The following is an 18,286-nucleotide window of genomic DNA, read 5'->3' on the forward strand; positions in this document are numbered from 1 at the left end:
AGAGCTCGTAACAGCACACAGTCAGCTCTTGATCCTGGGCTAACGCTAGTAATATCACACAGTCAGCTCTTGATCCAGGGCTAGAGCTCGTAAGAGCACACAGTCAGTTCTTGATCCTGGGCTAGAGCTCGTAAGAGCACACAGTCAGCTCTTGATCCTGGGCTAGCGCTCGTAAGAGCACACAGTCAGCTCTTGATCCTGGGCTAACGCTCGTAATATCACACAGTCAGCTCTTGATCCTGGGCTAGCGCTCGTAAGAGCACACAGTCAGTTCTTGATCCTGGGCTAGAGCTCGTAAGCACACACAGTCAGTTCTTGATCCTGGGCTAGAGCTCGTAAGCGCACACAGTCAGCTCTTGATCCTGTGCTAGCGCTCGTAATATCACACAGTCAGCTCGTGATCCTGGGCTAACGCTCGTAACAGCACACAGTCAGCTCGTGATCCTGGGCTAGCGCTCGTAACAGCACACAGTCAGCTCGTGATCCTGGGCTAACGCTCGTAACAGCACACAGTCAGCTCTTGATCCTGGGCTAGCGCTCGTAACAGCACACAGTCAGCTCGTGATCCTGGGCTAGCGCTCGTAATATCACACAGTCAGCTCGTGATCCTGGGCTAACGCTCGTAATATCACACAGTCAACTCGTGATCCTGGGCTAGCGCTCGTAATATCACACAGTCAGCTCGTGATCCTGGGCTAGCGCTCGTAAGAGCACACAGTCAGCTCTTAATCCTGGGCTAACGCTCGTAACAGCACACAGTCAGCTCTTGATCCTGGGCTAACGCTCGTAATATCACACAGTCAGCTCGTGATCCTGGGCTAGCGCTCGTAATATCACACAGTCAGTTCTTGATCCTGGGCTAACGCTCGTAACAGCACACAGTCAGTTCTTGATCCTGGGCTAGTGCTCGTAACAGCACACAGTCAGCTCGTGATCCTGGGCTAACGCTCGTAACAGCACACAGTCAGCTCTTGATCCTGGGCTAGCGCTCGTAAGAGCACACAGTCAGCTCTTGATCCTGGGCTAACGCTCGTAATATCACACAGTCAGCTCTTGATCCTGGGCTAGCGCTCGTAAGAGCACACAGTCAGTTCTTGATCCTGGGCTAGAGCTCGTAAGCACACACAGTCAGTTCTTGATCCTGGGCTAGAGCTCGTAAGCGCACACAGTCAGCTCGTGATCCTGGGCTAACGCTCGTAACAGCACACAGTCAGCTCGTGATCCTGGGCTAGCGCTCGTAAGCGCACACAGTCAGCTCGTGATCCTGGGCTAGCGCTCGTAAGCGCACACAGTCAGCTCGTGATCCTGGGCTAACGCTCGTAATATCACACAGTCAGCTCGTGATCCTGGGCTAGCGCTCGTAATATCACACAGTCAGCTCGTGATCCTGGGCTAACGCTCGTAACAGCACACAGTCAGCTCGTGATCCTGGGCTAACGCTCGTAATATCACACAGTCAGCTCTTGATCCTGGGCTAGCGCTCGTAATATCACACAGTCAGCTCTTGATCCTGGGCTAGCGCTCGTAATATCACACAGGCAGTTCTTGATCCTGGGCTAGCGCTCGTAATATCACACAGTCAGCTCTTGATCCTGGGCTAACGCTCGTAATATCACACAGTCAGCTCGTGATCCTGGGCTAACGCTCGTAACAGCACACAGTCAGCTCGTGATCCTGGGCTAACGCTCGTAATATCACACAGTCAGCTCTTGATCCTGGGCTAGCGCTCGTAATATCACACAGTCAGCTCGTGATCCTGGGCTAACGCTCGTAACAGCACACAGTCAGCTCGTGATCCTGGGCTAGCGCTCGTTAGAGCACACAGTCAGCTCTTGATCCTGGGCTAGAGCTCGTAAGAGCACACAGTCAGCTCTTGATCCTGGGCTAACGCTCGTAATATCACACAGGCAGTTCTTGATCCTGGGCTAGCGCTCGTAATATCACACAGTCAGTTCTTGAACCTGGGCTAACGCTCGTAATATCACACAGTCAGTTCTTGATCCTGGGCTAGCGCTCGTAATATCACACAGTCAGTTCTTGATCCTGGGCTAACGCTCGTAACAGCACACAGTCAGTTCTTGATCCTGGGCTAGTGCTCGTAACAGCACACAGTCAGCTCGTGATCCTGGGCTAACGCTCGTAACAGCACACAGTCAGCTCTTGATCCTGGGCTAGCGCTCGTAAGAGCACACAGTCAGCTCTTGATCCTGGGCTAACGCTCGTAATATCACACAGTCAGCTCTTGATCCTGGGCTAGCGCTCGTAAGAGCACACAGTCAGTTCTTGATCCTGGGCTAGAGCTCGTAAGCACACACAGTCAGTTCTTGATCCTGGGCTAGAGCTCGTAAGCGCACACAGTCAGCTCGTGATCCTGGGCTAGCGCTCGTAATATCACACAGTCAGCTCTTGATCCTGGGCTAACGCTCGTAATATCACACAGTCAGCTCTTGATCCTGGGCTAGCGCTCGTAAGAGCACACAGTCAGCTCTTGATCCTGGGCTAGAGCTCGTAAGCACACACAGTCAGTTCTTGATCCTGGGCTAGAGCTCGTAAGCGCACACAGTCAGCTCGTGATCCTGGGCTAGCGCTCGTAATATCACACAGTCAGCTCGTGATCCTGGGCTAACGCTCGTAACAGCACACAGTCAGCTCGTGATCCTGGGCTAACGCTCGTAACAGCACACAGTCAGCTCTTGATCCTGGGCTAACGCTCGTAATATCACACAGTCAGCTCGTGATCCTGGGCTAACGCTCGTAATATCACACAGTCAGCTCGTGATCCTGGGCTAGCGCTCGTAACAGCACAGAGTCAGCTCGTGATCCTGGGCTAACGCTCGTAATATCACACAGTCAGCTCGTGATCCTGGGCTAACGCTCGTAACAGCACACAGTCAGCTCGTGATCCTGGGCTAGCGCTCGTAAGAGCACACAGTCAGCTTTGATCCTGGGCTAACGCTCGTAACAGCACACAGTCAGCTCTTGATCCTGGGCTAACGCTCGTAATATCACACAGTCAGTTCTTGATCCTGGGCTAGAGCTCGTAAGCGCACACAGTCAGCTCTTGATCCTGGGCTAACGCTCGTAACAGCACACAGTCAGCTCTTGATCCTGGGCTAACGCTCGTAATATCACACAGTCAGCTCGTGATCCTGGGCTAGCGCTCGTAAGCGCACACAGTCAGCTCGTGATCCTGGGCTAGCGCTCGTAGCAGCACACAGTCAGCTCGTGATCCTGGGCTAACGCTCGTAATATCACACAGTCAGCTCTTGATCCTGGGCTAGCGCTCGTAATATCACACAGTCAGCTCGTGATCCTGGGCTAACGATCGTAAGCGCGCACAGTCAGCTCGTGATCCTGGGCTAGCGCTCGTAAGAGCACACAGTCAGCTCGTGATCCTGGGCTAGCGCTCGTAATATCACACAGTCAGTTCTTGATCCTGGGCTAGCGCTCGTTACAGCACACAGTCAGCTCTTGATCCTGGGCTAACGCTCGTAACAGCACACAGTCAGTTCTTGATCCTGGGCTAGCGCTCGTAACAGCACACAGTCAGCTCTTGATCCTGGGCTAGCGCTCGTAAGAGCACACAGTCAGCTCTTGATCCTGGGCTAGCGCTCGTAATATCACACAGTCAGCTCGTGATCCTGGGCTAGCGCTCGTAATATCACACAGTCAGCTCTTGATCCTGGGCTAGCGCTCGTAATATCACAGAGTCAGCTCGTGATCCTGGGCTAGCGCTCGTAAGAGCACACAGTCAGCTCTTGATCCTGGGCTAGCGCTAATAGCAGCACACAGTCAGCTCGTGACGTTGACATCCCGCTGGTTGATGTCCTTCCCACTAGGTCTGCAAAGCTAGCCCCTTTCGTTGTTTGAACAAGGGATTAAAATGTTATTCCCCTCTCTTGGAAATAGAAAGTGTACCTCTACCTCTTCTCCCGTTACATTCCACTGGTAAACAAAGTCTCTCCCTCTACAATAGCACGAGTAGTGCTTGGTTTGAATGTCACAAATGAAATAGTAATTTTTATCCAATGTGCAAATTTAATTGCAAGGTTTTTCTGATCATTCACAGATTCTGGAATGATATTGTCCTACAGAATGTAATGCCTTCTTCGCTCAGTTACTAGTGTGTGAGTTATGTGAGCTGCGAAACTAAATGCTCAGAAAAGTCCCAGTGTTCTCCGTGCGGCTTACCACGTTAAGTATTCATTATAAAACATTCTAGGAAACAAACTCCTCAACATTTTGACTGTATAAATTTGAGTCAACATTTTCTATGACCTGATCTCCTAATATTATCAGAGTTCTCCTAAATGTTCGTCAGCTGAATTTAACTTATGAATCTCACTAATATGAGTAGCCGGTTCACATACCATCACCCTGCGCTGCACTTGAAGACTTGACTGTAGACTCGGAAATTGCAACTAAGACTGAGGGACTGGCAAAGCGTTGCCACTAGTTTTGTAAATTTGAGAAGCTCCGCCTCCCACGTACTTCCACTGGAGGGGTGCGGCGTAGTGATACGACACCTTGGATTAAATTTTTAATTGCCCGTAGATTTAATATTCAGTAACTGGATTCTGACGATTTCTAAATATGGTGCGATTCGTCTGCTGTACTCCGCTATCCGAAATGATCGTTGAATAATTTATAAATTGAAATACGTCATAGGGCCTATTTACTTTCGCACCCTGGCATTTCCCTGCCATGACAGTCATTGTCATGGATGAAACCATTCTTCCACACACTACTGATAACTTATTATTTGTAGAATAATTAATCACATTTCAAGATTAGGACACGATATTTTGCTACTTCTCTCGTCACCAAATCACGAAATACTGGATAAATATTCCCGCTGGAACAAGGCAGTTGAATTTAGGAATTTCCGATTGGTTAAAATTTTGCCGCTTGCCTTGGACTGGGTGAAACCATTTTCTGTCAAGGGGTGACAGGTATTCGTTCTGTCCTTGTCGCACAATTTAAGTGCGCCGCATTCCTTTCTGCCGTTTCCCGTGAGAAAACTGTAGAAAGTTCCTTATTTTGCGGTATCGTAAACATTTATTGGAGAAAGCTTTTAGCCACCCTATTTCCTGTACGTGATTTTAAGGAGTTTTCTTATATATATATCAATGATATATGTAAAGAAGTGGAATCAGAGATAAGGCTTTTCGCAGATGATATTCTCTGTACAGAGTAATAAATAAGTTACAAGATTATGAGCAACTGCAAAATGAACTCGATAATGTTGTGAGATGGACAGCAGGCAATGGTATGATGATGATAAACGGGGATAAAAGTCAGGTTGTGAGTTTCACAAATACGAAAAGTCCTCTCAGATTTAATTACTGCATTGATGGGGTGAAAGTTTCTTTGGGGATCATTGTAAGTATCTAGGTATTAATATAAGGAATGATCTTCATTGGGGTAATCACATAAATATGATTGTAAATAAAGGGTACAGATCTCTGCACATGATTATGAGAGTATCTAGGAGTTGTAGTAAGGATGTAAAGGAGAGATCATTTTTGTCTGTGGTGAGACCCCAACTAGAGTATGGTACCAATGTATGGGACCTTTACCAGGATTACTTCATTCAGGAACTGGAAAAAATCCAAAGAAAAGCAGCTCGATTTGTTCTGTGCGATTTTCGACAAAAGAGTAGCGTTACAAAAATGTTGCAAAGTTTGGGCTGGGAAGGCTTGGGAGAAAGGAGACGAGCTGCTCGACTAAGTGGTATGTTCCGAGCTGTCAGTGGAGAGATGCCGTGGGAGGACATCACTAGACAAATAAGTTTGGATGGTGTCTTTAAAAGTAGGAAAGATCACAATATGAAGATAAAGTTGGAATTCAAGGGGACAAATTGGGGCAAATATTCGTTTATAGGAAGGGGAGTTAGGGATTGGAATAACTTACCAAGGGAGATGTTCAATAAATTTCCAATTTCTTTGCAATCATTTAAGAAAAGGCTAGGAAAACAACAGATAGGGAATCTGCCACCTGGGCGACTGCCCCAAATGCAGATCAGTAGTGATTGATTGTAGCAATAAACGTAGTGCATGAAATACGTAATCAGTCGGAGACCAAAGTTACCAAGATATCATGATCATAATGGCGACCATACGCCCTCACACAGATCGTTTTACGCAGCGAAGCAGAAAGAAGCACATCGATCAGTTATCGATGACCGTGAAAAATGTTTTACAAACATTCGTAAAATCAAATTTATGCAGACGACATTGTGATGGCCTGAACATCGAAAGTGGATCTGCAAACCTCTTTCAATCAATTGGCAGACTGGACGGAGAATAACGAGCTATATATTAAGAAAGAAAAGACAGTTACTATGAGGCGGGAAACAGGCAACTTTCTTCCATAGAACAGTTCCCCCAGCAGCAGTATCACATGTGAAATATTTGGGAGTGATCATGCAAACAGGTGGAGACAAATTTTCTTACCACATTAAGGACGGAGTGAGCGCAGCATTTAGAAGCGCAAATAGCATAAAATAACTGAGGAAATTATCACTGGAAACAGCAGTAAAATTGTTCCAAATCAAGGTTTCACCTGTCATCACCTACGGAATAGAAAACATCTGGCCATACATAACTAAAGCTCAACTGTCAAGCATAGAAAAAGTTACAGCATCACTTCTGAAGAAAGCTTTATGTGTCTCCAAGTACACTCCATCTCGCTTAGTTTACGTATTGGCAAGGGAACTATTCTACTTTGAGGAAATAAGGCTAAAATTTCTACTTCCAGCCACATCCACGTACAAATCTTCCATGATGGAACTTGCATCAAAGAGAGAAGAAGTCTGGGAAGAGTTCTATGCAACTGACGCCATGATCACACAAGATTGGAAACAACCAAACTATGACCTTAGACATGTGACGACTCGGTTTTCACCACCTATTATGCCAGAAAGTAGGTTTCCATTCTCCAGGACAAGAATGCGTGTGCAAGCGCTGTGGTGGGCTATGTGACAGATATCATGCGATGTTTTGCAAGCAAAGGACCGAATCAATGACTTTGTTATGTGCTAGAGTCAACTAACCATATACTGACTGTATCACTTATGCACATTGTGCGAATTTTCCTCTATTAAATTAATTAAAATCAAAGTTAAAAACCAAGACCAACATACCTGTAATATTCATACCTATCTTAAGAAAGGAATGCAGTAGAACTTGTTTTAAAAACATCAAATATCCAAACATCCATTTCAAACATAGGAATGCAATTCCGGTCCGTATGGGCTGCATTGTTATAACTCTCATGTGAACAAAAGCAAAGATAAGACTCAAAGAAGATGAAAATCGTTGTCTCGTAAAAGGAACGATCTTCAGTACATATTGTAAACAGTGCTGCGCTCTCGAGTGCAGCCATGGAAGTAGATAAGTAATTTGAATAAAGTAGACAGAACTCATTTGCATTTCAAACTATTGATTTAGCAACACGAATCATTTGAATTAAAGAAACATGCTAAGGAAGCATGGTTCAGAACGACAGGAAGCATGAACAACAAATGACAAATAAGATGCTACGTAATATGGGAAGGGCAGCTGATTTAGAAAGTGATGGAACCAACTAGAGGGAAGAATATTCTGGATGTGGTGCTGGTAAAACCAGATGAGCTCTAAAGAGAACCGACGTAATGCATGGTATTAGTGATCACGAAGCCGTTTCTGTAGTAGTTAAAAATTAATGTGAAAGAAAGCACGGTATGAAAATTAGGACTATTACGCAGTACCATATGATGATTAAAACGGGCATTAGAGAGTTTAAAAAAGTAACTACGATCGATGGAATATGTAAAACAAAAATCTAAACAGACTCTGGGATGGATATGAAGCAATTGTTGAGGTATGTGTTAATAGGGTTGTACCATTTCTAGGTGGTAAGGAATGGTAAAGATCCACTATATTATAACAGAGAAGTGAAGAGACTAAGAAGGAGGTGCAGGTTGGAAAGAAATAGAGTTAGGAATAGCTGTGGAAGTAAGGGGAAATTGAAGGAACTTACTGGGAAACTGAATCTAGCAAAGAAGTCAGCTAAGGATAACAGACTGGCAAGCAAAATGGGCGGTCATACAAAATTTAGTGAAAAATGGAAGGGTATGTATAGGTATTTTAAGGCAGAAACAGGTTCCAAGAAGGACATTCAGGGAATCATAAATGAACAAGGGGAGTGTGAATGTGAGGATCAATCAACCAATCACTACTGATCTGTATTTAGGACAGTCGCCCAGGTGGCAGATTGCCTATCTGTTGTTTTCCTAGCATTTTCTTAAATGATTGCAAAGAAATTAGAAATTTATTGAACATCTCTCTTGGTAAGTTATTCCAATCCCTAACTCCCCTTCCTATAAAAGAATATTTGCCCCAATTTGTTCTCTTGAATTCCAACTTTATTTTCATAATGTGATCTTTCCTACTTTTAAAGACAGCACTCAAACTTATTCGCCTACGAATATCATTAAACGCCATCTCTCCAACGACAGCTCGGAACATACCGCTTAATCGAGCAGCTCGTCTCCTTTGTCCCAAGTCTTCCCAGCCCAAACTTTGCAACATTTTTGTAACGCTACTCTTTTGTCGGAAATCACCAAGAACAAATCGAGCTGCTTTTCTTTGGAATTTTTCCAGTTCTTGAATCGAGTAATGCTGGTGAGGGTCCCATACTCTAGTTGGGGTCTTACCAGAGACTTATACGCCCTCTCCTTCACATCCTTACTACAACCCCTAAACACCCTCATAACCATGTGCAGAGATCTGTACCCCTTATTTACAATCCCAATTACAAGTACTTTCTAGCGACGTCAATCAATCAATACTGATCTGCATTTAGGGCAGTCGCCCAGGTGGCAGATTCCCTATCTGTTGCTTTCCTAGCCTTTTCCGAAATGATTTCAAAGAAATTGGAAATTATTTTATTGAAAGTCTCCCTTGGTAAGTTATTCCAATCCCTAACTCCCCTTCCTATAAACGAATATTTGCCCCAGTTTGTCCTCTTGAATTCTAACTTTATCTTCATACTGCGATCTTTCCTACTTTTATAGACGCCATTCAAACTTATTCGTCTACTAATGTCATTCCACGCCATCTCTCCGCTGACAGCTCGGAACATACCACTTAGTCGAGCAGCTCTTCTTCTTTCTCTCAATTCTTCCCAACCCAAACTTTGCAACATTTTTGTAACGCTACTCTTTTGTCGGAAATCACCCACAACAAATCGAGCTGCTTTTCTTTGGATTTTTTCCAGTTCTTGAATCAGGTAATCCTGGTGAGGGTCCCGTGATTTTTACTCATAATTTACTTCTTGGAATAAAAGTGTGATCATTAGATTCTAGTAAACGAGGCGAGTTGGGCGTGCCGTTAGCTTCCATCCGGGAGATAGTGGCTTCGATCTCCACTGTCGGCAGCCCTGAACATTGTTTTCCGTGGTTTCCCATTTTCACACCAGGCACCTTAATTAAAGCGACGACCGCTTCCTTCCTACTCCTGTCTGTGTCGGAGTGACGTAAAGGAGACTAGCGATATACATAGAGCCCCAGCGCTAGTGTATAAACCGCACATCGATAAAGACTGATACGTCTTGTGGCGACGATGGATAAGGTAGCGGCCGTGGCCTTTTCAGTCCCAGCATTTGCCTCGCCCAGTGTGAAAATCGGAAACCACGGAAAACAGTTTTCATGGCTGCCTACAGTGAGGTTCAGAAGCTCACAGTTATGTAACCAACTCGCTCACTATTACTTTCTTTCAAACCTATGATTCAGTGTGTTTGTTTTCTTATTTCTTCACTGTGTACATGGACGATGCGGAAAAAGTTATTCGCCCGTCCATTTGACGCAATTCTTTGCTCTGATATACCAGAGATAACTGTACCTGGCAGTGCGCGTGTGGTGTAGCCGAAGACTGCTTGTTGCTACGGGCCAGCCCTGTCCAAGTTCAAGGACGGGAGAAGGATCTGAACCACAGACCGTGCACTGCGCTTACATCATCGGCTTTCTTGTGTAATCTTTATACAGTCACTCCCATAAATATTTGTCCACTGATAACATCCGCGAAAAAGTGATGACAATATGAGCAGAATGTGTCCAACTAGATGTGTTTGCTTATACCGCAGAGGAATCACGGGACACTGATGCACAGTATGGACATCGCTTACATGGGTGAAATGAAACGCCTCAAATATATTCGGTTACCAGGGAAGCCCGGGAGTGCGGCGACACAAGACACCTCAGTGTTGCAAAAGTCAACACATACCACGCTCGTGATATTCCATCATGCTCGAGGTGATTCGCTAGAAAGATATCGGAGGTAGAATGAGGTGATTCAAGAACGAAGACAGAATTCGTTCAGTTACCCAGACAGAGAACGAGACGAGTGGTTAGTGCCCACAAAGAGGCAGGTGGGTACTGAAACCATGCGAAGGAATGAGTTCTTTGGGAGAAGAGCATACATTAGTGCGGCTAGAGTTGGCGAAAACCTGCTTGGTGGGAGGATGAGTCAAAGTTCAACGTCATTGGGTCCGATGGAAAGCAATTGGCGTGGTGGAAAGGTAACGAGGAACTGAAAACAAGCAACGGTAAAACATGGTGGAGGATGTGTTGCATCGAGCGGGGTTGGTGCATGACTTTCACCGAACATGCTTTGACTATTTGGCTATCCTCAAAAACAATTTGCGACAATGTGTGGAACAATTTTATATCCAGCGTACTTTCAAGTTCCACCTTGCAGGAGAGTGGCTGCTGTACAACTACCCGAAGGTTTTGGAGACTCCACCACAATCACTCGACCTGAACCCAATCAAGAATGTCTCTGCAATTGCGGCCGCCAAGTTCCCTCATAGACTTGAAGAAAAGACTGCTACAAGAATGGACGGCATTAAGTCCTGCCAGAATGCCGAATCGACTGCAGGAGGTGATAAAACATGAAGGCCACCTGAAAAGTAGTGAATGTCTAATAGGGCTGTATCTCATACCACGTTCGTTTCTGCTTTCCTGGCTGCGATCAGTCCTACGATCTGTCTCTCATACTGTTATCAGGCCAAGTATTTGAGACGGTAAAGCGCACCCCCTATGGGGGGAGGCAATAAATACACCCATGGTGTCCCCTACCCGCCGTAAGAGCCTACTAAATGGGCACTCAGGGACTCTTAACTTGACAGCATGGGCAGGCGACCACGGGGTCCTTAGCTGAGTCCTAGCATGCTTCCGCTTACTTGTGCCAGGCTCCTCAGTTTCATCTACCTTATCCGACCTTTCTTGGCCAACTTTTGTTCTTTTCCGACCCCGGCGGTATTACTTCTGCAGGCGTAGGGAGTTTTTTATTTTCACGCCCGTCGTGCGCCTTGCTCTTCCTTTGGCCGATACCTCCATTTTTAAAAGTGTCCAACCCCTTGCATTTTTTCAGTCTGACTGTTGTTAATAGAGGATGGTCCACTTAAAACAGTAATCACCATCACCACCAATTTGAGCCCAAGCTGGTAGGCTCGATCCCGCCTCAGTCTGGTGCTATTAGCCTCGTATTGCTAAATTCACCAACACTAAAATATTCCGGCACTTGGGCGTCTCCGAAAACTGTAAGTGTATTTAGTGGGACGTAAGAACCAATGAGTCCAGGTGGTCACCATCACAGTGTAGGGGTATATCGCTAGTTTGCGTCCGAAAGCCTGGATTAAGTACCAAACCTCTCCGCAGTGAGTGAGGGTGATTCGTCCGTCGGATGGGGACAACACATCCCTTTGTGGTATTGGATACATCCTCTCTCTCCCTATATCTCAGTAATTCCTGTGATGAGGTAGGTCTCATGCCCCCAGCCCGTGCAGCGTTCACTCTGCAAGTCTAGGCGAAAACAATGGAGTCTAAGCACCATCTCCGATATCTCTATCTGCTTTCGTCACCTGCGTTTGCCGAATCTATTATTCTTGTAGGGCTCGATGTTTGGCTATTTAAAACAACAATCATCATCACCATCATATTTCTTGTTGGTTATAAGTTCATGCCTTCATTGTCTGCACGAACCAGGGTTACTAATTTTAAAGGCGTATCTTTTCTTTGTAGCGGCAACATACAGCTCCCTGAAAGAAACCAATGTGTGGATTTGTAGCCTCAGATTTAGAATGAAGGTAATTCACCCCCCCCCCGCCTTTTCAGCCTACTCTGCTGTTAGTAACCTTTCTTCCCCCTTTGTAATCTATTCTGCCACTTTTATATACATTTTCACAGCGCATGTTATAATTTAATTAACTTTCCAATACCCAAGAAGCTAATTTAATTAACTCTAGAAACTCTTTTTTAAGTTATCAATTATCATAATTTCTCCTCATGTTGCAGTGAACATGGGGTACACTATTAAGTGCGGTCCTCGGTGGCCTGGGTTGGATTCCCGGCACTGTTAGTGCACGAGGGCTGATTCTCGCTACTTTATCTCAACTTGCTGTCTTATAAGTCGGCCTCAAAACGCAAGCAAAGCCGTTGTAATGGTGACACATCACAGTCTGACTGGCTCAGGCGGTTAAAGCTTTGTCCGGTATTATATGTGAAGGTGCTCAAATATGTCAGCGCCATGTCTGTAAATTTACGGGCGCGTAAAACGACTTCCGATGGGCAAAATTCCGGCACCTCGCCCTCTACAAAATCCGTTAAAGTAGAAGGCCAACCGTCTGAGTCACTCCGTCCGTCAAGAAAAAAAGTAGTCTAATTTGTACAGACTCCACCGATTTGCCCAGTCTAATACCATTATTGGGTGTTCTGTTTCTCGGCTGACGAATGAGTTTCAAGGGCGCAGCTGAAGAGAGCCCATCGTCTTCTCTTCTCCCATGAATTTTACCTGTGAATAGAGTCTGCTTGACTATATCTACAAGAGTTTATTTATTTATTTATTTATTTATTTATTTATTTATTTATTTATTTATTTATTTATTTATTTATTTATTTATTTATTTATTTATTTATTTATTTATTTATTTATTTATTTATTTATTTATTTATTTATTTGCTAGTTGCTACACAGTAGGTCTTATGGCGATGATGGGATAGGAAAGGGCTACGACTGGGAAGGAAGTGACCGTGGCCTTACAGCCCCAGCATTTGCCTGGTGTGAAAATGGGAAACAATAGAAAACCATCTTCAGGGCTGCTGACAGTGGGGTTCTAACCCACTATCTCCCGGATGCGAGCTCACAGCTGAGCGCCAGTAACCGCACGGCCAACTCGCCCGGTATATCTAGAAGAGTGTATCGTCAGATAAGACATAGGACGCCTTGAAATAAACAAAAATTCAATACAAATTATTATTATTAATATTAATATTCGTAAGTTGAAGACCAATAAATTATCTAAAAAAGACCTGTAAAAACGTGAAAGCATCCAGAAAGGAGATAAAACTGGTAAAAAGGAGATAAAAACGCAATCCTAATTCCTTCATAATTTACATTTCAATGGCATATTTAATGAAGGGATATAAGGTCTAAAAATGCAAAATTCAGACGGTATGTAACAAACAGTATGAGTGAAATATTTCTTCTTTCAGATAGTATAATTATATTTTCAGATTAAAATAATTTAAAAGAAGGAATTCCGTGTTTGTTAAAAAAGTACTTGCAGAGTTTAGAATGAAATATTCAGCGAACTCGCAATGCTCATCTCGGAGAAAGAATGTTAACCACACCAGGGTTACAGCAGTGCAGTCATCTCCAGGTCTGTTTTCACACAACTCGTCTCCACGTCAACGATGTTAAGGGTTACTACTGGAAGCAAGTGAGGTCTTCCTCTTCAAAAACACTCGCATGAAAATATGTTCCTTTCAATAATTCACCTATCTTGCGCATGATTTTCAAGTACTAGTTTCATTTAATTTTCTCTCTTTTTAGATGTGATTGTAGGTCCTCAAGAGGCCGCAGGGTTATTTCAAGAAAAGCCTTAAGATCTAAAAAAGGGATTAATAAACAAAAACGCCGAAAAAGGCAAAAAAAGGGACAAATAAAATCCACCGTTTTCTGGCCTACAGTGTACACATTTTATGTTGAGACTCGACTTCGGACTCGACTTTTCCTCAATTTCCGAGCTCTTATTATTCCCGGTTGTGCTTTCCAAGTAAATGACGACATGATCATCAGAGAGGATTCATATGGTGGTTGAACACAACGTCCTGAGTCTTAAATTGAACAGAAATGGGTCGAACTCACGAGAGTCTTCGGTAGCATCGGTGTGAGCCCGTGTATGGATTCATAATGTTTGAACTGTTATGATTTTGTTAGTCTTCTTTCCTAAAGTTTACTCCCGCATTGGTGAAGGGTCCGCCATCCTGCAAGGGGCTACAAAACACATGTCTTCCTTGATGAAGTCGAACCATCACTTCTTGGGACGACCTCAGGATCGAGAACTTCCGGGATCAAATTGGAGGGGACCATACCATCTAAGCCGTGCTGCTCGCATCTTCACTGGGATAACTGCCCGCCTTCGGAGATCTTCAACACCCAGTGACCAACGTAACATACCATGTAGAACCTGCTCATGCTTGTCAGTTGCGACTCACAGAGTGCAACTGGTCGGACCATGGATATGTAGACTTTTCCTTTCAGGCGGCTGGGAATTTTCTTGTCACATAGCACAATCAATCAATCAATCAATCAATCAATCAATCAATCAATCAATCAATCAATCAATCAATCAATCAATCAATCAATCAATCAATCAATACTGATCTGCATTTAGGGCAGTCGCCCAGGTGGCAGATTCCCCATCTGTTGCTTTCTTAGCCTTTTCCTAAATGATTTCAAAGAAATTGGAAATTTCTTGAACATCTCCCTTGGTAAGTTATTCCAATCCCTAACTCCCCTTCTTATAAATGAATGGTTACGTGCCAGATGCGACCCGGCCATTATCGTGCCAATAGCGAACGAGCGGATAAGCATCGTGCCGCATGCGACCCATCAATCACATACAATTGATCTGCATTAAGGGCTGTCACCAAGTGGCAGATTGCTTATAAGTAGCTAACTTGGTCTTTTCTAAAATAAAGGTCTGACACCATTGTTAGCAGGTTCGAGTGCCGATGGTCGAAAGAAAAATATAATAATGTTGCTGGCTTTACGTCCCAGTAACTACTTTTATGCTTTAAGGAGACGCCGAGGTGCCGGAATTGAGTCCCGCAGGAGTTATTTTACGTGCCAGTAAATCAACTGACACAGAGCTGACGTATTTGAGCACGTTCAAATACCACCGGACTGAGCCAGGATCGAACCTGCCAAGTTGGAGTCGGAAGACCAGCAGTCAACCGTCTGAGCCACTTGGCCTGGATGAAACCATCAGAATGTTGGCCGGCAGGGTAGGAAATTTGGTGGTAGACAGTTTCTAATCACTAGATTGCATGCCAAAAGCCGGGATTCAAATCCAAAACTTTTCGCAGTGTTCAAATGGAGTGAGGGGATATGATGCTGTTGATGGTGATTCGGCCGTCGGATGGCGACGTAAAGCATTGAGCAGATCCTTGGTATTATTCGAGAGGAGTAGGCTACGTGCCGAAACCGGGTTTCATCTCTCCCTACTTCATTATCATAATCCCACATCCAGACGCGCGGGCCGCCCAAGGGGGTCAGGTAGAAAGACCTGCACCAAGCAAGGAATGGGAATGGGAAGGAAGCGGCTCTGGTCTTAATTAAAGTACAGCCCAGCATTTGCCTGGTGTGAAAATGGGAAACCACGGAAAACTATCTTCAGAGCTGCCGACAGTGGGATTCGAATCCACTATCTCCCGGATGCAAGCTCAGGGCTGCGCGCCTCTAACCGCATGGCCAACTCGCCCGGTGGGAAAAGACGTAAACGCATCACCATGTTTCGTGTTGTAAAACGAGTTTCCCCCAGGAGTGTTATGTAAAGTAGCGGTAGTAGCTGCTTATAGGACTTATTGAAATGGCATTAAGCAGACCCTACACGGTCAGTAATACTGTCAGTACCGAAAAATATTGACAGTAATACTGATCGCGTGTGGACTGGAATGATGGAATGAAGGCCAGTACTGAAGCAGATCCGGATTTCCTGATCTGCGAGCGTCAATACTGTAGAGTGGTGGGGATACTGACAGTTATATTGACCGTGTGAGTGCGCTTGTCATTATTTCTGTCAGTATCAACGGAGCAGCGGTGGACGACAAATGCGTTTCTCACCAAGGCCAAGTAGAGGTGCTTGTGGAACCGTCAAGTAGGCCTATTGCAAAAGTTTATCGAGCTATATGAAACGCTGCCAGAATAAACGTACTTAACACAATACTTTACATGTTTCCACAACTGCTGTACTGATGGAAACTGGTGACATTATAGCAGAAAACTTTAAATCTTCAAAATTTATACCAGTTGTAAGATACCTCACTGTCACCGCTAATCTCTCTGCCACCGATAAACAGCACCGCATGTTTGTATTTTGCCTTATTACAAAAGGCTCTACCGTTCGTAGTAATTTCGAAAAAAGTACCCTCACGCATTCGGAGATAGTTCTGATAATCTTCTGCTTCGGTATATTGTGTTTCCCTCAACACTTCATATGAGAATACTTTTCTCTTTTCCTAAGCCAATCTTTAACCCATCGTTTACGTTTAAAACTGCGGTTCGTGCAGTACTAATATGATAGCTACAAAATGCCCGTCTTTTACGCTCCATCTTGATAGAATACCGCAATTGCATGTTATAAATCTCATTCCGTAGTGACGGTTATTGACTTTATTTGTAAAGTGAGAATGCCGCAATGGTAAGCTAGTGCACTGGTACTGACCAAAATATTGACAGTAATAATGATCGTGTAAGGTCGCTACAATATTGATGCGTACTGTCAGTATTATTGACTCAGTATTACTGATCAGTATTACTGACCGTGTAGGGTCTGCTTTACACTTCGTTTAGCTTACCTTATCTTGGGTGATGACACAACTTATCAAATGATAATTTGTTTGTCAACGCCGGTCGCATCCGGCACGGTTACAGATTATGCGGTCGCTAGTGGCACGGGTCGCATGCGGCACGGTCGCATCTGGCACGCCACCAAATGAATATTTGCTCCAGTTTGTTCTTTTGAATTCCAACTTTATCTTCATATTGTGATCTTTCCTACTTTTATAAATGCCACTCAAACTTATTCGTCTACTAATGTCATTCCATGCCATTTCTCCGCTGACAGTTCGGAACATACCACTTAGTCGAGCAGCTCTTCTTCTTTCTCTCAGTCCTTCCCAGCCCTAACTTTGCAACATTTTTGTAACGCTACTCTTTTGTCGGAAATTACCCAGAACAAATCGAGCTGATTTTCTTTGGATTTTTTCCAGTTCTTGAATCAGGTAATCCTGGTGAGAGTCCTATACACTGGAACCATACTCTAGTTGGGGTCTTACCAGAGACTTATATGCCCTCTCCTTTACATCCTTACTACAACCTCTAAACACCCTCATAACCATGTGCAGAGATCTGTACCCTTTATTTACAATCCCATTTATGTGATTACCCCAATGAAGATCTTTCCTTATATTAACACCTAGATACTTACAATGATCCTCAAAAGGAACTTTCACCCCATCAACGCAGTAATTAAAACTGAGAGGACTTTTCCTATTTGTGAAACTCACAACCTGACTTTTAGCCCCGTTTATCAACATACCATTGCCTACTGTCCATCTCACAACATTATCGAGGTCACGTTGTAGTTGCTCACAATCTTGTAACTTATTTATCACTGTATAGAGAATAACATCATCCGCAAAAAGCCTTACCTCCGATTCCACTCCTTTACTCATATTATTTATATATATAAGAAAACATAAAGGTCCGATAATACTGCCTTGAGGAATTCCCCTCTTAATTATTACAGAGTCAGATCAAGCTTTGCCTACTCTAATTCTCTTAGTATAGCAACACATTCAGTCACTCTTTTGTCTAGTCCAATCGCACTCCCCACTGATGTGTCGCCACTTCAGCCACGTAGCATTTACTCGTCCTCGGGTGTCTGCTAATTGGTTGGCTTTAAGTAGGTGACGTCAATGCGCACTAAACGGTCTTTCCAAATTTCCACGAGATTTTCCAGATTCTTTCGGGACTGATCCGCGGCATATTAGATGGTCCACAGTATGACTGTATCAATACAGAGAGGTGACAGTGCTGAACCTTGATGAACCCCATCATTGATACGAATTATTAAAAATACCAACGGAAGACAAGTGGTTTTATCACTTATCATTCCAGTTCAAACTGCTTGCGAGTTCTTTTATCCATTTACGACCCTTGGGCAGCTTAAAAGATCA

Source organism: Anabrus simplex, chromosome 1 (genome assembly GCF_040414725.1).
Source record: "Anabrus simplex isolate iqAnaSimp1 chromosome 1, ASM4041472v1, whole genome shotgun sequence".
Lineage (NCBI taxonomy): Eukaryota > Metazoa > Arthropoda > Insecta > Orthoptera > Tettigoniidae > Anabrus > Anabrus simplex.